Source organism: Mirounga leonina, unplaced genomic scaffold (genome assembly GCF_011800145.1).
Source record: "Mirounga leonina isolate KUSES-001 unplaced genomic scaffold, KU_Mleo_1.0 Mir_168, whole genome shotgun sequence".
Lineage (NCBI taxonomy): Eukaryota > Metazoa > Chordata > Mammalia > Carnivora > Phocidae > Mirounga > Mirounga leonina.
The window spans coordinates 50,769,983-50,793,732 of NW_023270426.1; the positions used below are offsets into that span (position 1 = coordinate 50,769,983).

At 46.5% G+C, this 23,750-nt stretch overlaps 1 long non-coding RNA gene across 1 annotated transcript; it reads left to right on the forward strand.

The window, feature by feature from the left end:
- The first annotated feature begins 4,830 nt into the window (after positions 1-4,830).
- On the forward strand, positions 4,831-20,914 carry LOC118016942. Its single transcript, XR_004680978.1, has 3 exons — positions 4,831-5,077; positions 16,137-16,213; positions 17,578-20,914. It is a non-coding gene; the product is annotated as an uncharacterized LOC118016942 (long non-coding RNA).
- The last annotated feature ends 2,836 nt before the right edge of the window (positions 20,915-23,750 follow it).

Genomic DNA, 23,750 nt, shown 5'->3' on the forward strand with positions numbered 1-23,750 from the left:
CTCAATGACCATAGGTTAGATTCTAAACTCCTTAACCTCTAGGTCCTCCCTGCCTTCTCCCCCTATATATGCCCTCTCCCCTCCTTACACTGTCCATTCAAGCTTTAGAGATCCTGTGTTACTCATCGGACCAGCTTCAGATGGCTGTTTCTTTGCTAGCTATTCTCTTCTGCCTAGGATGTCCTTCTCTCCTTCCTCCTCTACCTACTGTCTACTCATCCCTCAAGGCTCAAAGCAACACTTCCCTTGCACTCTCAGTTAACTCTCCTTCTAATAGTGTTTCACTCCTTCCTGGACACATTTATCATAACACCTAGAACATCTTCTTGCACTTATTTTTATACACAAAAGAAATCAGTGGTTTTCAAACTTGAAAGCACATAGTGTCTATAAGAACCCTCCAAGGAGTGTCTTTAAAAGGCAGAAATTTCTTGGCCTTACCCCTAGAGATTCTGTTTCTGATTCTGATTCAGTAGATCTAACATCAGAGGGGTTCATGGACATCTCTGAGCCTAAGGAGAGCCTACTCTAAATCAGGTAAGTCTTCACCTGTTTGTAGCACCATTTTTCCAAGGGCAGAAGACAGGCTGGTGTCTTCCATCTGCTACTCCCTGATCACTGACTCACAAGAGTATCAGCTTGAGAAATCCCAACACTCCCTTCCTCCCCTCCCACTCTCTTGGGGGTAAAATATGCAAAACTCATTTATATTCCCACAAGTAGGTGAGAATCACATTCTGGGCCATCACCATTCAATAATGGGAGCTTTGTGCAAAGTAGTGACAGGTGAAAGGAATGATTTCATTTTTCACTTTGACAATTGGGTGAAGCAGATTCCTGGCAGTTCTGCAAAGGTTTTATGCCCACATAGTTACCCAAGGGATCTGCTTAGCAACCAAGAGATGCTGCAAGGGGAAGAAAAGCAGATTCTTCTCTCGGTAGCATCTTGTAACTGAGATGCTGCCACAAAAGAGGGGAAAAGAGGACAGCTCTGACCTAGAGTTCTCGCTTGTTCTATGGTCTCCAGAAAGGCCTATCCTGAGTGCCCTGGTCCCTCTCCCCTCCCCAGAGCCCACGCAGAGCTCACTGTGAGGGGAGCAACATTCCCCAGGGGGTTTGGCTCTGCTTGGCTAGATTTCTTCTTTGTGCAACTATTTTTTCTGCCTATAAAATTCAACCTATTTGTTGGAGGTTTGTTTTTGAGAAGATCCAATTTAGTACCCCTCTTCCATGCTTGGGTTTTGAACTGAGAAGTAAAGCAAAAAAAAAAAAAAAGTAAGCATTTGGCAAATCAAATGGGACCAGTTTACGGATAGAGTTGATATTGCAGGATGGATGGGGTTTGTATCTGCACACAAATGGGTTTCCTAATGCTGAATCCTAGAACCGAATTGAACCCCACAAATGACAGCCCTCCCATCTCCTGCCCAGGAGCTGTGCTCTGGACTGGAAGGTGGGCTCCCTGGAGGAAGACGAATGGCAGGGCCTGGTAAGTCCAGTCTCTTCTCAACCCACCAATCTGATGACTCCTAGAAACCACAGTGGTACTCACCTTCACGTGGCAGGAAACATCAGACACAGGTCCAGGTGTTCCCCCAACGCAATTATGGTTACTGTTAAAGACTGGGAAAATACAGGAAAACACCTAAAGAATGAAATGCAAATTGTCAGTGATCCCAGAGATACGCTATATATATATATTTTTTATTCTAAGGCACATATTTCTCACCTTCTAATGTTTCTTAAACTGGGATGTATCTTACAATTGATATGTCTTTAATGTGGTATTATTATTTTTTTCTGAAAGATTTTTGTTAAACCTCTGGTGCCTCTTTCAGTTATCAGTATCTTAGAAATGAGGAAATGTGGTAATTTTCAATTGTTTCAGAAAATAGGGATTATTCTAGAGCATTTTTCCATATCAATAGATAGTGAAAACCTGATGTACAATGACTGCAAAGTATTCCATCATCTGAGTGAATGAGACTGCATTTAACTCATCTCTAGCCCTTGGCATTTAAGTTCTGTTTTCCTGTTTGTTTTGGTTTTTGGCATTATAGATAATGTGGTGATAAACTTCCTTGTACCTAAGTCTTTGCTCCAAATATGATTTTTCCCCCTTAAGAATTGGACCTTGTAAGAAGTGTTGGTTTCATGTGACCATATTGTTCCTCAGAAAAGTAATCCAGTGGAGCATCCCACTAATAGCATCTGAGGGTGCCCATCTTGGTACAGGCCTAGCACTGAATTATAAGGTAGGGTACCTTCTGAATTTGAGGATCGTCTGTCCTTAATGTCTCTCCTGCCACTCTTTGTCAACCCTCTCACCCTCCCTTCCAGTCCAGTCCATTCTGCTGGGAGAGCAAGAATAAGCACAGAGGACAAAGCTCAACATTGCCACAAACCTTTGCTGCCAAACCCAACATAGTATCCTGATTGGTTAGGCTCCCTGATGGAGGACAGAATCACCCCTAAATGGCCTAGAGCCACAGCAGGCAAGGGAACGTCCACAGCTCCTTTCCCCTCTGTCCATGCTCAGCTCCCAGTGGCAAGATGGCACAATGGCAGAGCAGTGCCCAGGAAGCTGGTTGGCTGAGCCCTTGTCCTGATGCCTAGAGCATGCTGGTTGAGGTTCCTCCCTGCACCTCCTTCTCTTCTCTCTCTACCCCAGTGCTCAGGATTGAAGGAACCTTGAGCTTCCTCTGGAGGCCAGGAAGCGTCACTGATGGGGAGGCCATGCTTCACCTTGGTCTCCATGTAGCCATCCCAGAGGCAGCAAGGCAAGGCTTTGGCTTGGGTTCGATGCCATGCAACACATTTTAATCAGCATCTGCCGCGTGAAAGGCAGTATTAAGTGCTGTAGGAAAGACAAGGTTTTATTTCTGTCGAGAGCTTTTTATGGCACCAGTTCCATGGATCTCCACCCCACTCCAATCCATCTGCTTGCTCCTTGGGTATAGGCAGGAGACTTTTCCGGAAAGGAACAGCATGTGCTCATTCCTCAGAACCACAGACAGAAGCAGATTGGACTGTGGCAAATGCGAACCTGGCATGTTTACTGGAAAAAAGTTCTTGGTTCCCCCAAGAATAATCAACCAAAACAAAGTCGATTCTCTGGACATTCCTCAGCGAGATGATGTCTATGCAGGTTAAGTAGAGAATTCTAGGGCCTAAATATGCCCCAGTCACACTGTATTCTTTGCTGTTACTCCACTGAGGTACAGATTCTCTTATTTGATACTCAAAATTAACGGGGGGCTTTGGGTGAAGCTTTTAGGGTAGAATTTGGTTGGGCTTTTCCTGGTAAGATGACTCATCAGATCTGGTACACCAAGCGCCTCCAAGCTACAACAGTTTATGTTCAAATGGTTTCTAGAATTAAGGGGGCTTCTAGGATTTCTGAGCCAGGTAAGCTGCATTAGGGTAGAGCTCACTAGTAACAGAGCCAAAGGAACCTTCTCAAGGGGCACTACCAGGGACGGTGGGTGTGGACAGACAGAAGAGCAATTTGAACAGCCAGTCTCTCATTCAGGAAAGGTGTAAGAAGATAAAAACAGGTGGGAGTGCAGAGTGCTGGATTATGTAATAGTGGGACACACCAATCTTGGGGAAGATAGTGCCCATCGGCATTCCTCCAAAGGGACTTGAAGGAGATTTGGAGGTAAGGTGGGTAGTGTTGGCATCTCATCAGGCCAGTAGGGCTCTGAGGTTTGATCCAGGAGTCCTGGGCACTCTGATCTCAGAATGGCATCCTGTTCCCTGGCAGAGCAGAGAAGAATGGGGAAGCTTGGAGAAGCTTCGATGCACAGATCTCAGCCAGGTCCCAAGAGCATGGAGGGCAAAAATGGACCCCCACAGGGTCATTTTTCCTGAGGCTCCATCTGTGCAATGAGATTTACTGCCTGGGGACAGGATGGGGATTAACTTTTGGATCTGTCCAGCCCATTGAGGAGAGGGTCTTTGTCAAACAACCCTTTACTGGGTTGTGTCTCACCAAGAGAATAGGGAGGAGCCCGTAGGGTCAGCAGGAGGGAAGGGGACCTCCAACCTGTCTGTGGGCGGGGGGCAGAATCTCTCCACTATGAACACTCCTGGGGCTACAGCTTCTGCTGACCATTTGAAAAACAAATCATGGAAGATAAAAAATACATAAGAAGAACAGAAAGGTAATAAAAAAGATTTAATTTCAATAAAAAAAGAAGATGAGTAGATTAAGATGGGCTTAAAAACCAGACATCTTAAACACAAAAAGGCATTTCAAAATAAGTTTTAAAATAAGCAACTTTGACATTTCAATAAAAATAAAGGAGGAAAAAAATAACTAAAGTAAATTAGGTTTAAAAATAAAATTTGAAGTAAAATTTAAGAAATTTTGTATCTGGGAAGTTGGGAGAAAAATTACAATTCCAGTAAAATAATATTAAGTTTTTGTGTTTTTTTTTTTTTTAAAGAGAAGCTACAGCTAGATGAGATTTAAAATCAGAGAAATGGCTGAACTCCAGGAAGAGATTAAAAACATAAAAGACGAAGCTATACATGATCAAAATAAAACCCCAAAGCCATGAGGTGAGAAGCTAAAAACCTGTTAGTAAATGAAGCTAACAGTGACATAGGATTTGTAAACACTATCAAATAAAAGGGGAAAATGTGTAGGATAAAGTGAAAATGGAGAGTTTTTATGTCTGGAGTCAGGTATAAGTCAAAGGAGATGGGGAGGAAACAGAGCAGGCAATAAGTTCCTGTGGACACGGGTTCTGGGGGCTGCTCCAGCTTCTCCCGGGCAGTGGCCTCTACCTCAAGGGGTGACATTTATTTTTGGGGGGGTGAAGAGCCACGTGGCAGAAAGTCAAGAGCTCCTCTTACCCCTTGTCCTAGACATCGCCCCTATAGACTCCTGGCTTGGTCTGACCCTCGTGGTATTTATTCTTGCTCCTTAGTTCACTGTACCTATATGAGAGGCCCCGAGGAAAGGAATTTTCCAGAGCCACTGCAGCCCTGAGGCAGAAGAAACAGCCCTAGATCCTGCTGTGCCACCCCCCACCCATTTTCACAGGAAAAGGAGAGGACATAAAAAGAGGTAAAGAGAAAAATCAAATATAGATTGAGGGTAAAATGTCTAGAACTGTAAATTGTTCACTAATACCTCCTTTTGATGTCTCCTGCATCAGAACATAAATACCAGTAGCAGGAAGTTTATCTTCTGCAGAGTTGCTAAAACTACCCCATATGTAATTATATATTCGTACTGTATTGGCTCAAAATTGTGCGGAATAAAGTGTAACCTAAAGAGAAGCCAAAAATAGTTACTTGGTTTCCTTTGCCAAATTTCCTTGAAAAATGTAACTGCGTGAGAGTTTAAAATTAGGTGATCAGCTAACAAGTATTTGTTGAGTCTCCTGTGTTTGGGGAGCTGTTAGCCCCCCTGGAAGGAAAGAGGACAGCCTTCCTGGTCTCGCTGTCCACCGGAAGGGCCCAGGGCCCAGTCCAGGCTCGTTCTCATTGCTGTGACCTACTTTTCATCAGTGTGATAGCCAAAAAAAAAAAAAAAAAAAAAAAAAAATCTATTTGGGGCATGCTTGCTCTTCCAGGGTCTTTCTTGGTCCACTACTAAGACATCCAGGTGTTTTCTTCTCTTCAAAAAATCTGTTGTTCCTGTGAGTAGGCATTTTACAAAGCGCTGTGCTCTTTTGCTTCCTTAACTGACCTTCTGCCTCACGTGTTGCTGTAGACCTGACTACACTGCCCCGGCAGCAGCAGGTAGAATCCTCTGGGAAGAACTTGGGTCACATTTGCAAGTTAATTTCACGTGTCCACTTATTTCTGTGTTACCTGGTTCCTCTAAGCCTCACTTGCCCCTCAGTAACAGAGACGTCGTATGAAACATAGTAACACAATACTAACAGAGAGTTAATACTAACTCTCTTCCTTCTCAATAAAAATGCCCCTCACGCAGGTCAGCTCTTAGAAGGCCCTCCCACCACTCAATCAGACAGGCTCCTGAATGCGGGGTCCCACCCTAGTCTCCAAATGCTCAAAGCACAAAAGTAACCCATGACCATTGGCAAGGCCTTTGTCCACCCCGGACCTTCATTCCTTCATCTGTAAAATGTGACCTGCCCTTTCGGTGTCAATCATGAGTAGCAAACGGCATCATTGATGACTGAGCACTTTATAAAAGCCCTATAACAGTACTGAGCCGGAGAAAACCAGGAGTCGACTGCTTTGTTTTCTTTAAGACCAGAGGGGGAGACTTGTGGGAAAGGTTGGTTTTCTTTCCCTAATTCAATCTGGCTGGTTTTGTTTAGTCTTTTTAAATAACAGATTAACTCTATATGAATTATTTATATATTTTACTCATGTTTTGCCAAGAGGCTTTAAAATGTTACGGATGTTGGGTTTGGGAGTATGATGGTGGGTTGAACAGGTAGGCAAGCATTAGGGGCAAAAGAGAAGAAAACAAGAGTCTTCTCTCATAAAATACAGTACCTATATGGGATATACTGGATATGTGCAAGTTAATTAGCTCACTGGTTTGCGAAGCGAAGCCACAACAGGGACTAACTCTGAGACTGGCAGAGCCGAGAACCAGAACCACCACTTCTCCTATGCCTGCAGCCACGGCAGACATTTCCGATGGAACGCGGCACTTTCTCTATCATGGCAGACATTTCCAATGGAATGTGGCATCTTCTCTAGCTGAAAGCTGACCTCACATTCCTTTTCATGGAGTGCTTTAAAATTTTTTCTTTTTAATTTTTAATTTTTTATGCTAGAAATCTTCAAGAGTATAGTTAGACCAGGATAGCCCACATAATGACAACAGTAGCTTGAAGCTACAATCACTTAAAAAAAAAAAAAAAAGAAAGAAAGAAAGAAAAAAAGCTAAGGGGCCATATGTTGAAGGAAACTGCTTCATGAGCTATTCGGGCAGTTGTTGATGGAACGTGGGAGGACCATGGACCAAGAGGAGACCAAGAGAAGGAGGGGGTCAAAGCTTGCTGCTATAGGATCCTAGCACTGCTCACTTCCTTTGCACCCTCTCCCAACACATACACAATTAATCCCCTAAACTGGGTCATATATTGAAATATTTAACTTTAGATTTACATTAATTTAAATGAAATGTACTTAAAAATTCAGTTCCTTGGTTGCACCGGCCACATTTCAACAACTCACTAGCCATATGTGGCCAGTGGGCAGTGCAGATATAGAACGTCTCCATCATCACAGACAGATCTATAGGTAACCTAAAGCAGACCCCAGGGTGTATTCTACTCGTAACACTGCTCAGTAGCCCTGCATCCCAGAGCTCATCCTCTGCTGGTTGGAATTAGGCACACACAGTATTAACAGAAACTCAGTTCTGACCCCCTCCCTTCCCTTTACCTGTATAGAAAGAGGGACTCAGGCTGGGGGAAAGAAGGAGAGGAAATACACCATTTCAAGAATTGAAATTATTTTTCTTCCACATGAAAGTTACAAAAAGAACAGATGGCACTTTTTGAAAAATGAAAATCTGGGATCAAAGAGAAAGAAAGAGCCAAGCATGAGTCCCAGGGCTGCTGTTGATTTTTCCTGACCACCCCAGCCAACTCAACACCATCGTTGTTGTTTCTGTAAAATACACAAATGTTCTTAGTTTTAAGACTTGGGTTGCAAAGAGAATTCTTACTTTTACATTCGATTGAACAGAAGATGCTTGCTTTTACCCAAATTTCTTATGATTCTATGATTTCCCATCCTGCCTGCCTGCCGGCTGCTTTGTGTATGAGGCAGAACAGATAAGCTTTAACCTTGGAGCTGCTCCGTGAGATTTTCTGCAGATGGTTTTCAATAATAAGGTGTTTGCTCATTTGTTTCTAGGTTCTTTTATTTCAAAATAAAAGTGCAGCCAAATTGACCCATGGGGAGAGAAGAGATTAGACAGAAAATAGCATCTCCTTAGATTTCTTACTCTAATGCATTCTGATTCCACCCGTGAAATTGTCCCACCAGGACGCTGGCAGGAACAGAACAAGGAGAGACCTTAGTTCTGGACGGGCACGTGTGAGGGCCGAGGAAGTCAGCTGAGGCTGAGAGGGTAGACAAGGGCCTCAGGTTTGGAGTAAGAGGTCAGGATCCAGACTGCAGGAGGCCGAGGAGATGGAGTGGTGAGCCTCAGAACCAGGCACGGGTTGCTTCCCCACCAGCCTCAAGCCCACAGGGCTTATCTGCATGTGGGTCCTGGCCATGACTGAGGCAGAAAAGAGATAGAATCCCAGCATGCTAGAGCTGAAGGGACTTTGGGGATCCTCTTGTGGAGTCCCCCCAAAGACCCTGAAGATAAGAAGCACCTTGTGTCCTTGTTAAGCACAGAGCCCTGGACCTGAACCACACCTCCTGAATCTTGGTCACCTAGGTATCTGATGAACACCTCAGGTGACTGATCTCAGAAAGTCTGGGAAGCACTCACCTATCCAGTGGTTCTCAGGCTGGACCACGCAGAGCCTGGAGATCTCTCACCGCTTCTCTAGCGCTACAGAAGGATGCAGTGGGAATGAAGGGGAAGGACTGAGTTTGTGAAACTTGAGGCCTCCCACCCTGCTACAGTCTGATCATGGTGAATAATAGGAGCAAGTGTTTATGAAACCCTCTGTCCTAAGAGCTGTGCGTGTATTCTCTCCTTAGCCCTTAAAATCACTCTAGGAAGCAGGTGTTAGTACACCTGTTGTATGGATGAGAGAACTACGGCTGGGCCAATAAGTAGCTGTTCCAAGATCACACCACTAGTAAGTGGCAGAGCTGGAATTTGCATAATACAACTCCTTCCCATCACGTTATACTAACCTTGAAGAAGCTCCACTTGCATTGGGTTTATGTCTTATTGGGCATCTTGCAGTATTTAGATTATAAAATGGATTCCACTGCTAATAAAGGTGTGAAAACACATTGCTAGACTGATCCCTACCTTTTATACAAGAAGAAGCAAAGGCCCAGAGAGGCGACTTTGTGGTCACAAGGACACCAAATAAGGGTTCAAAGTTGGGAGTTCTGGCCTGAACAAGGCCAGTAGCTTCCCCAAGAGGCCAACTCTGAACTTGGCTCCTCACCCAGCCAGCCGTGTGCACTGGGCCAACCCGGTCTGCAGCCTTTCCTGATTTCCTAAGGCTGGCAGACACCATCTGCTGAGAAAGAGTTATGGCCCCTGCTGAGGGCTGGATTGGGTACTGAGGACATTTAGCCAAAGGGGAAAACAAAGGTCACGGTTTATGGTGAGTAAATTTCTCATCTTGTTACACGGAACCATGATCCCTTTGTTAGGCAGCCTCAAGTGTCTACGACTGCAACTGAATCTGATCCTCTTTTATTCCTGTTGTAATTAATGTCCACGTGGCGTGGGGCTTCCTGAAAGGGTGAGATATTTTCTAGAGGAGGCTATATTTCAGGTGTAGGTGACTTATTTCTTCTTCCCTGGGACTGGTTCATCAATCACTTGGAGATGTTTTGCAACCAAAGGGCAAATGCATTTCTCAGAGCAGCGGCCTCCACCCCAGTCCCCGAGCCAAAGCCAGGCAATCAGGAAAGGGCTTGGTGGGCGGCCAGCCCCTGTCTTCCAAAACCCACCATCTGGGAAGTGCATGTGTTGCCTCTGCTCCCAGTGGGGACTGGACGCTTGGCTGGGTGCCTGCAAGCCCTGCTCCCACAACACTCGGTGGTCTGTCCGCCTACGGTCTCTGTGAGGGCCGACAAGGAAGGTTTGGAAGCTGCACGCTCTTTGCTTGGGAAGTCCAGCTGAGCCTCCAGGTTGACTGATTTGATTGAGTGTCCAAGACCCAGCGTTTTCTCCAGGGCTGCTGTCAAAACTATCTTTTCATGTTGAGAAATCAATTTTCCTCACTTGGCTGAAATGGCTTTACAAAACGTACGTTTGAGAGACGGCTGGATTCTGTAGCCTACTTCTTGAATGACGTGCTTCTTGACACATGCTCTGTCTCGGAGGGGCTCGGATTAGATGGGTCTTGACTCCTTTTATGGCCTCCTTGTCCATCCTCCCCCTCCCCCCCGCCAATTCTAAAGAAGCCCGTCGCACCAGGTAGCCTTTGAGCATCTCATTACCTAGCAGATGGGTCATAGACAACTTCTGCTTGCATTTCTCTCAAAGTAGTAATGTCCCTGATGTATCTTAGCAGAAAGTCCCATGCTGAGCAAATCTGACCACGGAAGTCTGGCATTTGCAGTGAGAGGCTGCACTGCAGTGTCTCACGTTGGTAGGAAAGTCTAGGAAGACAGATGGGGAGAGAAAATGCGGGTGTGGTAACAGGGTAAATTTGGAAGAGAGTAGTTGTGGGGAGACAGACTTTTACCTTTACCCTCTTAGGGTTCTTTTAGGCTGGGCCTGAGAATTCAACTGACACAGACAGATCAGCAGGAGAAAAATATCCAAATTTATTTAATGCAAGTTTTATGTGACCCGAGAGCCTTCACAAGGAATGAAGAACCAACAAATGGCAAAACCTACTTGCTTTCAGATTCGGTCAAACCAAGAGAGGCAGTGTGGAAACTACAGAAGGAGATTAGAGGAGGGTAAGAATTATTTTAACAAGGTCTGTTTGCGTAGAATTCTCTCCATCCCAGCTTATCTGTGATGATAAGAATGTTACTTTCCTCCTGGTACTGGGAAGACAGCTTTCTATGAGAATCGCATCTCCTTCTCCTGCTTCTGAGCAAAATTCGAAGGAAGGTTGGAATTGTTTCTTGTATTTGCTGTTGTTGGAATGCCTTTACCTCAAGAGAGTCAATGTGGCAGAGCGGCGTAGTTGGGGTGGCATGTTCTGAACCCCTTCACAGTGCAGTATGGAGGGAGACGGCATGGGGAGGGGGGCAGTTCTGAGCATTAGGCTGCTGACCAGCCTGGTTTGAATTCTGGCTTGGCCACCTCCCAGCTATGCCTCTGCCAGCAAGTTCTTGATTCTCTTCTTGGTGGCTTCATGTGAAAACAGCACTTACTTGGTGGAGTTGCTAGAATTAAATGAGTTCATGAATATAGAACATTTAGCACCCTGCCTGGCACATAATAGGTGCTCACTAAATATTAGCTATTATTATTCGCCTTTTGCTTGGGAAGTGATAGTGGATCCCCTGGCTTAGCGTGGGGACCTAGCCAGTGAGGTTTTGGTTCCTCCTTGACCGCGATGACTCAGTCGCTTGGGCTGCCCTGCTTTCCCGGGACGGTGGCAAGCGGGGCGGACGCCTCTGACCTGCCGAGAAACACTGCGTTGAGCTTCCTAAAAGCAAGGAGGCTGCAAGGCAGGTGATTTACTCAGAGGCTAAATGCTCCTCAGGCTCCTACCCACTTTATTCTGCCATCCCAGAAGGGATTTTTCCGGTTAATTAAGGAGAGGAAAGACCGATCACCTGCAGCTCCGCCTTACCGAGAGAAGACTTGCCGAGAGCTTTAAAAGGCTTGCCTCCTCCCGGCCTCCCCCTCCCTACCCGCCCTCGTCCCCCAAGGCACAGCACGTGGGTCTCTTTTTCAGGCTCCTCAAGAGAAAAATGAATGACTCTCAGACCGGTACACAAATGGCAGCAAGAATGCGATCTGGCAGTGTTAGAAATCGAGCCGCGGCCTGTTTCTGTCCCTCCATCTCCCCGGGTCCGTCGTCCCTGGCCTGAGCCGAGTCCTTGAGCGGAGAGACGCGGCAGGTGCCGCGGCGCAGTCGTCCGCATAGATGAGCGGCCGGGCGGGGTCCCCAGCGAGCGCCTCGGGGGCTGTCCGATGGGTGATGCAGCTGTCTAATAAAAGCCCATTTCGTAGTCGGTGTTCAGTGAAAACATCCCATTTTCATTTATAGAAGCGGTGAAGCCACCTGCTATTTAAAGGCCCCTCCTCCTCGTCTCCCTCACCCCAGGGCGGAATCTTCCAGCGCCCTCCCTCAGCCAGCTGTGTCTTGTCAAAGTTCCAGTCTCCTCCTTCAGACACGTCAGTCTCTCTGACCGTGCACCCCCTGTGCCCTGCTTTTCCTACTCAGTCTGGAGGACGGGATTATGGCCTCACCCACAAAAATAGCTTCAAGGAGAGCGGTCAGCTGAGGAGGAGCTAGGTGTACCCTGTCGAGGCACGAGGAGCCAGACATGACTCGCCTGCAGAGCCCGGACTCCCTGCTCCGCTCCGCACCCGTGTTCGCACCGGCTCGGGCTGAGTCGGGCGCTGACAGCGGAGGGGGCGGGGAGGAGCGAGGACGAGAAGAAATGCTGCTGCCGAGGCAGGAGCGCAGACTCCAGAGTAAAGGCAAGGGGCTCAGAGCAAACAGGAGGAAGAGAGCAACACAAAGAGCCAGATGCAGCAATACCTCAATGGCCAGCCGGCTGGGGGCATGGGCGTTTTCGGTGACTGGAAGTTTCTAGTTAACTGTGAATGGAGCCAAAATCCTTTGCCTTAACCCTTAATTCAGAAAAGCTTTTTACACGGTGTCAGTTCACTTCCTTAAGGCCATTCCGGACGGGGACTATGGGATCTTAGGGCAGCAGTCGGGACGTCAACACCGCAAACACGGTGGAGAGCCTGTGGAGGGAAGGGTCCCAGCCCCGGTGGAAATATATGCTGAACCCCTCTGCTTGCCCTGAACGCTCAATCTCTGAGAGAAACTTGTTTTTTCATGTTTTTGGTTTCATCTTAATCACGAATTGCTGAGAATTTTTGTTAAATCATAACTGCATAGTACACTTCTATTTATTCTTCAAATCTCAACTTGAGTATCACCTCCTCTGTGAAGCCTTTCTGATGACTCCTGCTCTCCCCTCAGGCCCTCCGCATCATTTCCCTCTTGGCTTAGCACACTGTGTTTAAATACTTTATAAACATGGGACACAGTGGGCAGGTGATGAAGGGAGGGCTTCCTCTATGACCTTCCCCGTAAAGAAGCTGAACTCCCAATCTTTGCCTTAAGATAGTAATAAACTCCAACTACCTGTGAAGTCTCAGAAGGTTAAAAAAAAAACAAGTCCTGCTTTACTGTTCTACCCCCAGCTCACGGCCAGAGGCCAGAAACGAGGGAGGGAAAGAGAGGTGAAAAAGGGAGGAGACATTCTATAAACAGATGAGAGGGGAGAGAGAGAGAAACCATTTACAGTCTTGGTGATTTAATCTTAATTCTGAAACCTATCCCCTGTCTGTTTCCCTCTGATCTGTAAAACAGAGTGCCTCCTACAAGGTTTCTGAGTTCTGAAACAACTCAGGAGGATAATAGTTCTCTTTCCATTAACGAATCCATTCTCTAAATGTGCCATAGGGGGTAGGAGTGGGGTGGGAGTGTAGGGAAGACAATCAGTCAGCAGTTAGCAAGAGCCAGATAAACACAGTGGCGGACCCGTGGCCAGATTGGAGACCAACCAAGACTAAGACAGTCAACGCTGCTCAACATTTGTTGTGTCTCTATTCTGTGGGCCATGATAAAAGTCCCCAAAACCGTCCTTGTTGGGCCACGACCCATAGTTGAGAATGGGAAGCCAGGAGTAGGGCAAAAAGAAGGCAGGGCACCGCTCTGGCCTAGGAGGCAGCCGCCTGGACACTGGCCCCTGGACGGCTTGCCCGTCCAGCAGGTAGGGCTGGTATCTGGGGGATTAGCTCATCTGCCCTGAGCTCAGTGGAAACCGGGCACCCCTCTCTGCCCTGGCCATGCCCTTCGTGTGTGCCTAGCCCCCCACCAGCTCTGGCAGCCTCGTGTCTGCCTGGTCATGGTGTCAAGTCTAATTTAAGCCACGGGCCTGGTGACCCTTTCAATCTGCCTCTGAGAAGGCCTACATACTGCTTAAAAACCAACCAACCAACGGCCCTCTGGCCCTGTGGTTTTACAGACAAGAGAGGATGTGGTGACGTCCTATTATAGAGGTTGTAACAGTGTCCTCTAGGGTCCCCAAGGTAGACGACAGCGTGTATGCCAACCTGGCAGACAAACAGCTCATTATGTTTATGCGCACCAATGGTGTGTTCAGAGCTGTACCCACATGATGAAACAGGAAGTGCACTGGACATTTCCTCAGCACGTTCCCTGCTTTCCTGCACTCCTGATGGGTAGGGCCCGTTTTCACTTCTGTATCCTCAGTATCTGGCACAGAACCTGACCAAGTATAGGTGCTCAACCGATGCTCCCTGAATGAATATAATAATTCCACTTTCAGAATTCAGTTACGTCTTGATTCAAGTCTGATCCATCATCTCTTTGCTCCTTTATAGGGATGAGCTCACTGAATGTCCCTGCAGTCCCCAACAGCTCATCTGTCACTCAGCGGCCAGGACCTCAGCAGCAAGGCAGGCTGCTCCTCAGGTGGCCAAGAAGAGTGCACAGGGTTCTACCCTCTTTCTTGCCTTCCTTCCTCTTTACCTTCCTCTTTCCCTTCTGGCGGGGTGACCAGTTGTCTCGGCTTGCCCAAATCTGAGGCCTTTCTCAAGCGAAAACCAGGCAAATCCCAGCAAACCTGGGCAGGTTGGTCATTCCATTCTCCTTTTCCCTTCCAGAAACATATAATGAATCATGGTTTGGGTGTGGCCCATGTGGGGGTGAGCTAGACCATGTGGACTTATCAAGAACAGGATAAAGCTGCCACCCTCAGCAATCTCAGAGTCTAATGGGACAGAGACACAGTGGGCAAGAAATGATAGAGTACCAAGGAGAGGCAGAGTAGCTGGAGGGCAAGAGAGAGAATATGGTGAAATTAGGGGAAGTTTCCTTCAGGATGTGACAGCAAAGAGCAGCAGAAAAGTCTGATTGGCCAAATGCACCCAGGCCTGGTCAGGGAGACTGAGACAAGTATTTCCTTACAAGTTGGGAGTGTCCTCTACCCGGGTGCTATCGTGTTCCTGAGGAATCGGAGGGTGACAGTGGTCAAATAGGTGCAGCACCATCATCCCAGGAAAGCACAGGCCCAGCTATGCTGGAATGCGTTGACTGGTTTCACTCAGGGCAGTGGAGCTAATTACAGAGCCAAATTCCCTTGGCTCCGGAGTGAGAATGTTATTGCATTTCCACCCCCTTATCATCAGCTTCACCCCTCCCTTCTGTACCCTACCTCTCTCTTCTCCTTATCCAAAACATAAATATAAGTCAGGATCTTGGCCCGGTGACAAGACAGGTGATCATTTCCATTCCTTTCTCATGGAAACTCAAGCCTTGATTTCTGGAACACAGAGCTTGATGAAAGCGGAGTTGAAGGTCATAGTGCCTTTTGGCCTAGGATTTCAGAGTCTGAATTCCACACTCTCATTGGGCAGCTCTTGAGCAAGCTCAGGGCTTCCAATGCCTCCTTAACATTTATCTTTCAGAGAGTGGGGAAAGGACCTGAGATATTCAGTGGGAGTCTACTCACAGCCTGCTTTTGGTCGGTCTTCTCGTGCTCCTCTTGAAATTGGATACCTTCTGGTCTCTCTGGTTTTTCTGGCTTTAGTGACGCGCTGCCCTGAGAATCTTTGCTGGCCACAGTGATTGCTGAGACTGGGACATGACACATGCTTCTGAACCAGAGCCTTGTACTATTCCTATAGGTTTGGGTTGGACTGGGCTGCCCACCACATGGACACACACCCACAGCACATATGGTTGGCACTCTTGATAGTTCAGCTTTGTGTTAGCTTCACTGTCCAGTGGAAAGTGGCTGGAGAGCTCGGCGGTGAATTCACTCATTTTCATATAGGAGTCTGTATTTACTGATGGGTCAAGGCCTCTTGGATTTCTCTAATTTGACTGGGTCCGCTATTTCTCTCTAGCACTGAGTTCAGGAGGTAATTGGAATCAATTTAGGGTTTTTATTCCATTCACTTAAAAGTAATTTTAAAAAATTTCACCTTGTCCTACATCTACTCCCCACCTGCACCTTAACAACATATTGTCTTCTGACTTATGTACTGGAGAAGCTTTGCTATGAACCTAGGGCAGGAAGTCTTCAGCTGACTGCCATGGAGGTAGGTAGGTTCCCAAGAATCTTCTTCAGGAGGGCAGGTGGCCATATCTCAGTCCTACCAGCTTTGACAGCTGCGATATCTAGGGCCGGCTAAGCTACCTTAGGAGAGCCTGCCCTAGAGGGGGCTGAGTCCCCTGTTTATTTGTAGGCCCAGAAATCCTAAAAGCCACTCAGGAGCCTACTCTTCTCCTCTATATATCTAGATGTTGACTTCTGGAGTGGCCCAGCTTCTGAGGACTGAAGCCATCAAACCAGGGGGAGGAGGATGCTTCGAACCTGGGTAAGTGCTTCTCTCTAAGCAACTGTGCAAAGGGGCCAAAGAGAAACCAAGAGATAATGAACTCCTATAGTGAATATGTTCCTCCTTCAGTAGAGGATGTTGCTCTCCCTACAGGTGCCCTCCCCTTCAATTTTTCTCTTCTCTTTGGCCGAGTTCCTTTGCAATTTATTATAGAACTTCCTCCTACCACATGTTTCTCCTGGAGTCTACTCCAATGTCAGTAGTCTGTTCTCATGGATTCAACAATTCATTAATATTCAGATCTGGATTTATGGTATCATCTTATAAGGGAGAGAAAACCCTATGCCAAAAGGGACAATGCACATAGCTTCTTTCTCTTTTTGAAATATATTCAGCTATGACTAGAAGTGGAGGGACAGGGAAGGAGAAGGGTATGGCCACCAAGACTAAAGTATAAAAGGATAGAAAGAAGGAACCCCCATCTTGGTGAGGTGCCACATCAAGACAAAAGTGACTTTTGATGAAAATAGCTCAAAGTAGCTTTATGATGACAAGTACAATGATGACATTGATGATAAAGATGAGGAGGAGGAAGATGCTAATGGTAATGATGTGAACTGAGTGTTGGGACAAGTGCCATGAATGAATTGATTTGGTTACTGAAACCTTCATACTGGGAATTTCCAACGGTTTCATAGCAAGTGGCATCTTGGATTGATTGGTAGCAGCTGTTTCAACTGAGTGGCATCAGATTCTGGGGTTCGATCCGGGGTCGTCTGCAGACAACGTGATGACCAATTAGTGATGTCAGATGTAACCAAAAGAGAGAGTGGGGAGCCAGAATTTCATATACTTACCATCCATGCAGCGTAAACTATGGTTTGTTTGTATCTCATTGCACAGGAGTTGAGACACCTTGGCTGTTCAATTTTGTACTGGGTTACTTACAAACGTGCCATAATTTGTTGGGCACCATTTACTGCTCTCCCACTATGTGCCAGGCGTCCTATGGTGTTCGGTGTTCAGAGCACAGCACAGTGAGGGTGGTGGCAGCTGAAGACGTGCTCTCTCTGATTGAACTTCCAAGGGCAAACACAGAGGGGAAAACCCAGGGACTTCGCTGGAAAGTTTAGCGTAAGAACATCTTCCCCCTTCCCCCTTCCCCCCTAAAACTTCAGGAGGGCTAGGAAAGCGGCCTTTCCTATAGTAACCTTGTGTCCCAGCACCCACCCTTCTCCTTGCTTCCTGTGGGGGCAGAGTCAGTTTTTCAGTGACAGGCCTGATGTCATGATGATTTCAAGTGATTTGGCCCAAAGACAACACCTACTCCCTGAACAATATCCATGAAAACTTAACGCAGTAACTTGAGTGAGTCACATTTTCCCTGTGGATGTGATTTGCAGATGTCGGGATGGAACTTAACCAGGGCTGCCTTCTGAAATGGAACTTCCAGAGAGCAGCAGACAGACTGTGGAACAGCCTTCCCAGAAAAAGAAAAGCCTCCTATAGACCAGCAAGAGCTCTGATCACACAAATGCAAGCAAGGTTTCCAAAGAAAATGAAATGAGAGTTTAGAGAATGGGCATGGAAAATTTCTCTACAGAAAGATTCAAACTCACTGTATACCCGTGAAAAGGAACCTTTTTTTTTTTTTTAAATCAAAATATGTTCACAAATACTGGCTTATTTGATTCTCATAATAACCATGAATGTGGGCTGTGGATATGGGCCATGAAAACATGATTCTCCATTTTGCGGTTGGGAGAAGGGAGAGAGAATGTCAGTGGTTTGCCTTTCAGGGCACGTGAGTAGCAAATGATTGAAGCAGGACATGGGTCTTCTGGTTGCCCCTAGACGGTGTTCTTGCTGCCTCATTCTGCCTTTACAAATTGGAGGTGGGCCACCTAAGTAGCAATCTCTTTTCTTTCAGACAGAAATGTATCTTGAAAAAAAAAATAAGGACAAGGATCAAAAATAGTCTCAAATGAACATGGAAAAAATATTTTAGTTATATTTTATGATACATTCAAAGATTTTCTTAAGGTAGAGAGTCGGAGGGGCAGAGGGCAGTAGAGATGAGAAGAAGTGAAAAAAGACACACTCACATGCCGCACATGCCCACAACTTCCATGGACTAACAGCTCCATAGTATCACTTTTTAGAACGCAACAGGGTACTTATGTTTTCACAGTGATACGCAGAAATATGGGCAATACCTCTTCTGGGAACTGGTGACGTTGAGATAAAATTTGGGTCAGGAATGAGAGTTCTCTTAGCTGTGGCTGAAAATGAGGGAGATCATTTCCCTTGCTGTTGTCATGTTTAACTTCCAGAATGAAGCGATTGCCCTGCTTCAGCTCCATCTTTATAATAACGAGCAATGATGACGGACGAGCACATGGAATACGAAGAGTGGGAGAAAGCAGGGCAAGAGAAAACCAGAGTGGGGGCGTCTTCACAGCCCATTAGAACCGCCTGGGCAGGCTGTAACTTTGTGGGGCCTGGACCCCGCCCCAAACCAATCGGACTGCTGGGGCTGGGCCCCCGGGTGGCAGACAGAACTTAGGGCCTCCAGGTGTGTCCAATGTGTGGCCCAGGCTGAGAACCCTGCTTTCAAGAGATCTGCCCCCAAAGGCTGACTTAGGAAAGGAAATACACCAAAATAACTGAAATGAGATTGGGGGAGGGCCATGCAAAACCTTCTCCTGGAAGAGAGACGGAGAACAGAAGATAGAGATGACTCAGGAGGTCAGAGCACAGCACGGTGAGGCTGGTGGCAGCTGAAGACGTGCTCTCTCTGCTTGAACTTCCAAGGGCGAACACAGAGGGGAAAACCCAGGGACTTCGCTGGAAAGTTTAGCGTAAGAACATCTTCCCCCTTTTGCCTTAATTAACCTTTATTCCAATGCAACACTTTGAGGGCTGGGAGAAGGGTGCTAAATCCTCCGATTCATTTGGTTCTGGGCCTCACACAGAAGCAGCGTGGGAGGACTTCTCACCGGAGGGAACACTCGCTCTTATGTACAACTCCTAAGGCTGCCCTCCTCCAAAGAAGCAGAACGTTCCGACTGGGGACAAAGCAGTGGTCCAAGAACAGCCACGTCACCTCACCAGTGGAGGTGACAGGTTAGGCCAGAAGGAAGTTGGCAGTGTTGTGTGGGTGAGGGGCTCTGAGATAACACGTGAGGACAATGAGGGGAAAAAAAGGTCACCTTTCAAATTCCTTCTGAGATGGAGTCAGATGAGGACTTTCTTCTTTTGTAAATGAGCTGAATGCAGTGATGAGCCTTCATTTTCCATCAATACTGGCGTCAATATTATTTGCTCTGGATACCCTAGCCCAGGAATCCTTAACGTCATTACCCTCCCATTCTTGGTTAGAGTAGAAGCTCCCTGAGGGGCTACTTCTTCTGCAGCTTGACAGCCTTTGAAGTGTACAGTTTAGCACCTACCCAGCATGTAGTAGAAACTGAGTGAAGGTTGATGGAGAAACCAATTAGAATATGGCTGGTATTGCAGGGGAAACACCATGGGCTAAATAAAACACGTCCCCCAGAAATGCAAGGTGCCCTGCCCTATTGCTAAGGGGCAAATGGGGATGCCTTCTGGGGGACACAGGTCCAGGGAATTTCTACTTTCCTTCCAACCTCATTCAGAATGGGGGCAGGGAAGCGGAGAATGGACTAGAGATGTCCTGGACGTGACATTTGGGATCGTGACACTTGGAGACTCTGTGGCAGGAATGCTGAGGGCAGAAAGCAGTGAAATGGTCTGTTCTCACCCCTCAAGGCAGAGCCTCAAGCCATTGAGGGACCACACCACCAGGTGTCACTGCTTCCCAGAAAACGCAGCTTGTGATCAAGTGGGGTTTTAGGATCCCAAAGTCCTTTCTGGAAGGCCAGAGCCACTCTGAAATTGGATGTCCAAGTAGGCTTGAGAGCTGGATTTTTCTTTTGGTGAGAAAGCTCTTGTTTCCTCCAAAGCAACAGGTCCTGAGTAAGCTCTTGGAACCCCTCTGAAGCCTTGGAAAACTTGCCACCTTCTAAACAAAAGCATCTTGTGTATACCCTTAGGAAATAATTACGTGGAAGTTTATAGTCAGTCTTGCTGTTTTGCCTGCAGCATATAAAAAGTTTCCAGTGTGCATCTCCCATGCTCAGATGTTGTGCATTAATCACATTTGGAGGTAGAGCCTGGAGCCCGGCCTGGTCTGAACTTTCAGTGGGAAGATGCAGCTATATTGGTCAGGGCGATTACAAAGGTAGGTCAGGGCATTAGAGGCTTTGGCCGTGAGTACTGGTGATTAGGTTAGAGCTCATTGGACAAATGGATTAGTGTTGGATGAATGAGCTCCCTTGGACAAAGGGAAGTAAAAGACTACTTTAATCAAGACTAAGCCGCATCTCCCAGCCAGTCAGCCATCGTCAGTGCCTAAGAATGTTCCGGGACGCTAAGGCCTGGCCGGCATCTGTTAGATGGGACTCTGCACCTGCACCAGTCGGGAATACAGTCAAAAGATGGAAGCTGAGGAGGAAAATAATCTAGGTCAACTTCTGTTGCTTCCCAAAGATTCCAGTTTTGTGGCTTGAAACGTCCTTCCCGTTGGTCTACATAACTACTGGACCCCAAGTTTATGAATGTCGGTGCTTTCAAGCAAGTCAAGTGGCTGCCAAGAAATACATATGGTTAGTCCAAGACTTGGACTGTATTTGCATTGACCTTGGCTTCTAATTTCTCTATCATCACATAGGCCTGGCTGATTGGACCTTGCCTTTTGTCAAATCTGAGTAAAGAAACCTTCCACATGAGGGCCAAGGCTGCTGTGTGTTGACTTTCCTGTCATGATCTCCTCCTCCTGTGTTTTCTGGAAAACAAGACTTGGTCTGAGGTTTCCTGGGTCTTTCTTTGACAGAAACATTTGGAACCATTGGGAATCAATCAATATATATTCCTTCTGGCTGGGGAGATCAGGGAGGGCAAACCGATCTCTGTGTGTAAGAAGAGGTGGCATTTTGGCCAGAGTTTCTCAAGTCTGATTGCACCTTAGACTTACAAGGGAGGGGACGAGGGGGATGGCAGGGTTAAAAATTAATGCCTAGGCTCAACCCAGATATTTCTCGTTCAGTTGTGTGGGATGAGGCTCAGGCATCAATAGTGTTCCTAATGTTCCTCAGGTGATATTAATGTGTGGCCAGCATTGAGAACCCGATTTCAGGTTCTCAGCTGAAAGGAAATTAGTTGGTGGGTGTATGTATCCTATCTCTCTGATTAGATTATAAGCCCCTAGAGAGTGAGGACAGCATCCCATATTTTAGCATCTTCTCTCTGAGTTTAATAGCGTGCAGTACACACCGAGTATTTAAATATGAATTCTTGGATGCATGGACAAACATCATTGCCTGAGAAACCTCATCCTCTTGAGGGAGTGGCTACTATTTTAAACATGCTGCAATGCAGAGGCCCTTTTAGGGAAGTCTGGGCCAGCTGGACCTGCCACAATTACACTCAGCAACATTCTAACTGCTTGAGAAATGTCTAGACAGAAAAACCTTCCAGACAATGAGAAGTAGAAGGTGGCTAGGGTAGTCTTTCCTTCTTTCTTTCTTTCTCGGGGGCGGGGGGCGGAGGGCGGGGGGTCAAATATCTGATAAGGCATCTCTGTTTCCCTTATCTCAAACAGATTGTTTCTGTAACTTGCTGGAAACAATTATTTCATTATCAAGTTTTCCTTAGAAAAGTTAGACGGTAGTGTCCCTTGTCTACATGCATCTGGAAGGAGCTTCTGTGCTTATCCTGATACACTACTATGAATCAAGTGCCTGTAGGTCTGAGCATTTCATTATGATGAAGAAGGAAACTGAGTAAATCATGAGAAAATGGAGAGGTAAGCAAGAAGACAAAGTCAAGAGGGCAGGACTGCAGTTTAGAATGAGCCCCCCATACCAGGTGCCTTTGCGACCTAACACAACCATCTGTGGGTTCTATTTTAAAAATCGACCTAAAAGCACAGAAAAGCATTTTGGATTTTCAAAAGTAGCAAACACAACAAGGAGGGATTAGGGATCGATTAGGAGACTAGATGGAGCTTCACAATTAAATGGCTTATATACCGTGAAGAGTAGATTTCTTGCCTTTCTTTCCCTTCCCTTTGTTCCTTTCTCTCTCTCCTTTCCTCCCTTCCTTCCCATAAACACCATTTGAGCTAAGAATAAAAGCTCACAATCTTCACATTCACCTCAAAGAGATCATGATTTAATGGGGAAGATAGGAAATGCAACAACAGCTCAGATGAAGGGTGGAACGTGAGACATGACCAAGAGAAGGAGCTTGGTAAAGGAGGGGCCATGTTCCCAACAAAACTGTTCCCATTCAAAAATGAACCCCAAAATGAACTCTGGTTCTCAGAGTCTGAAAGGACATCAAAGGCCATCTCATCCAGGGTCCCTCATGGGATCCTTAACCAGTTGGTGGTTGTAGGACCTTACTTAAATATTTGCTGTCTTCCATCATCAGACACCTCTGGCATCCTTAAGACAAGCAACAAAGTCAGCCATTATCAAGCACAACTCCCTTGATTATAACAGAAAATTGACAACCTGGTGGCAGCAAAAAAGGAAAGTCAGTAGCTCGTATAACTGTAATGTCCAGGGTATAGGTCTGACTTCAGGCAAGGCTGGATATAGGGTTCCATAGGGAGTCTTCTGCTCTCTCCTCAGCTCTGCTTCTGTCAGACATGGCTTCATTCTCAGGCAGGCAAGATGGTCACCAGCACCTCAAAGCTCCTATGAGCTTAGCAACCAAGGAAGAAGAGAACATTTCCTCACTACCAGCCTTGGGAAACTCTCATTAGCCTAATGAGTAAGGACAAGATCCCTGAACTAAGAAGGAATAATTAAGGATAACTTCAGGGTTTCAGACTAGGGAAAACTGGAAAATGTTATTACCTTGATGAAAATTAAGGTAATCAGAAAGAGCATCCAAACCACAAGGGCTGAGAATAAGGGAGGGATGTTTCCCTAGAGGAAAACTGAGGGGCTGTTCCCAGAAGAAGGTGGGATGGATGCAACAAAAGCATGACCGTCCACTACAGAAACCAGGAGAAGAATGTCGAGGAGGGTGATGGTCAACAGTGTCAAATGCCCCAGAGGTTGAAGAATATGGAAAGTGAATGGACACAGTGCACTTTAGACATGTGAGTGAGTCATTTATTTCTTTAAAAGATCAGAAACATGGGAGGAAAACAGATTTTAGTGGGTGAAGGAGTGAGTGGGAGTAGAAACAGTGTAAAGGCAGGGATTTGATATTTTAAAGAAGTCTCTGAAGGAAGCAGGGAGACTAGCTCTAACCCAATTCCCACGATTCCTGTGAGCGAGGCACGATGCTAGGCACTAGGAGGGCTGAGATGAGTAATTACTAGTCTGTGTCCTCAAGAAGCTCAAAGCTTGGAAAGGCAGAGAGAATTGTCAATAAATAAAATATGCAAAGAAGGAATATGTAATGTCCCCAAGGTTGCAGGGTGGAAAGGTGCACCCGTGGGAGCCTGATAGGAGATCAGAGGTATCCCACAAGGGGGAAT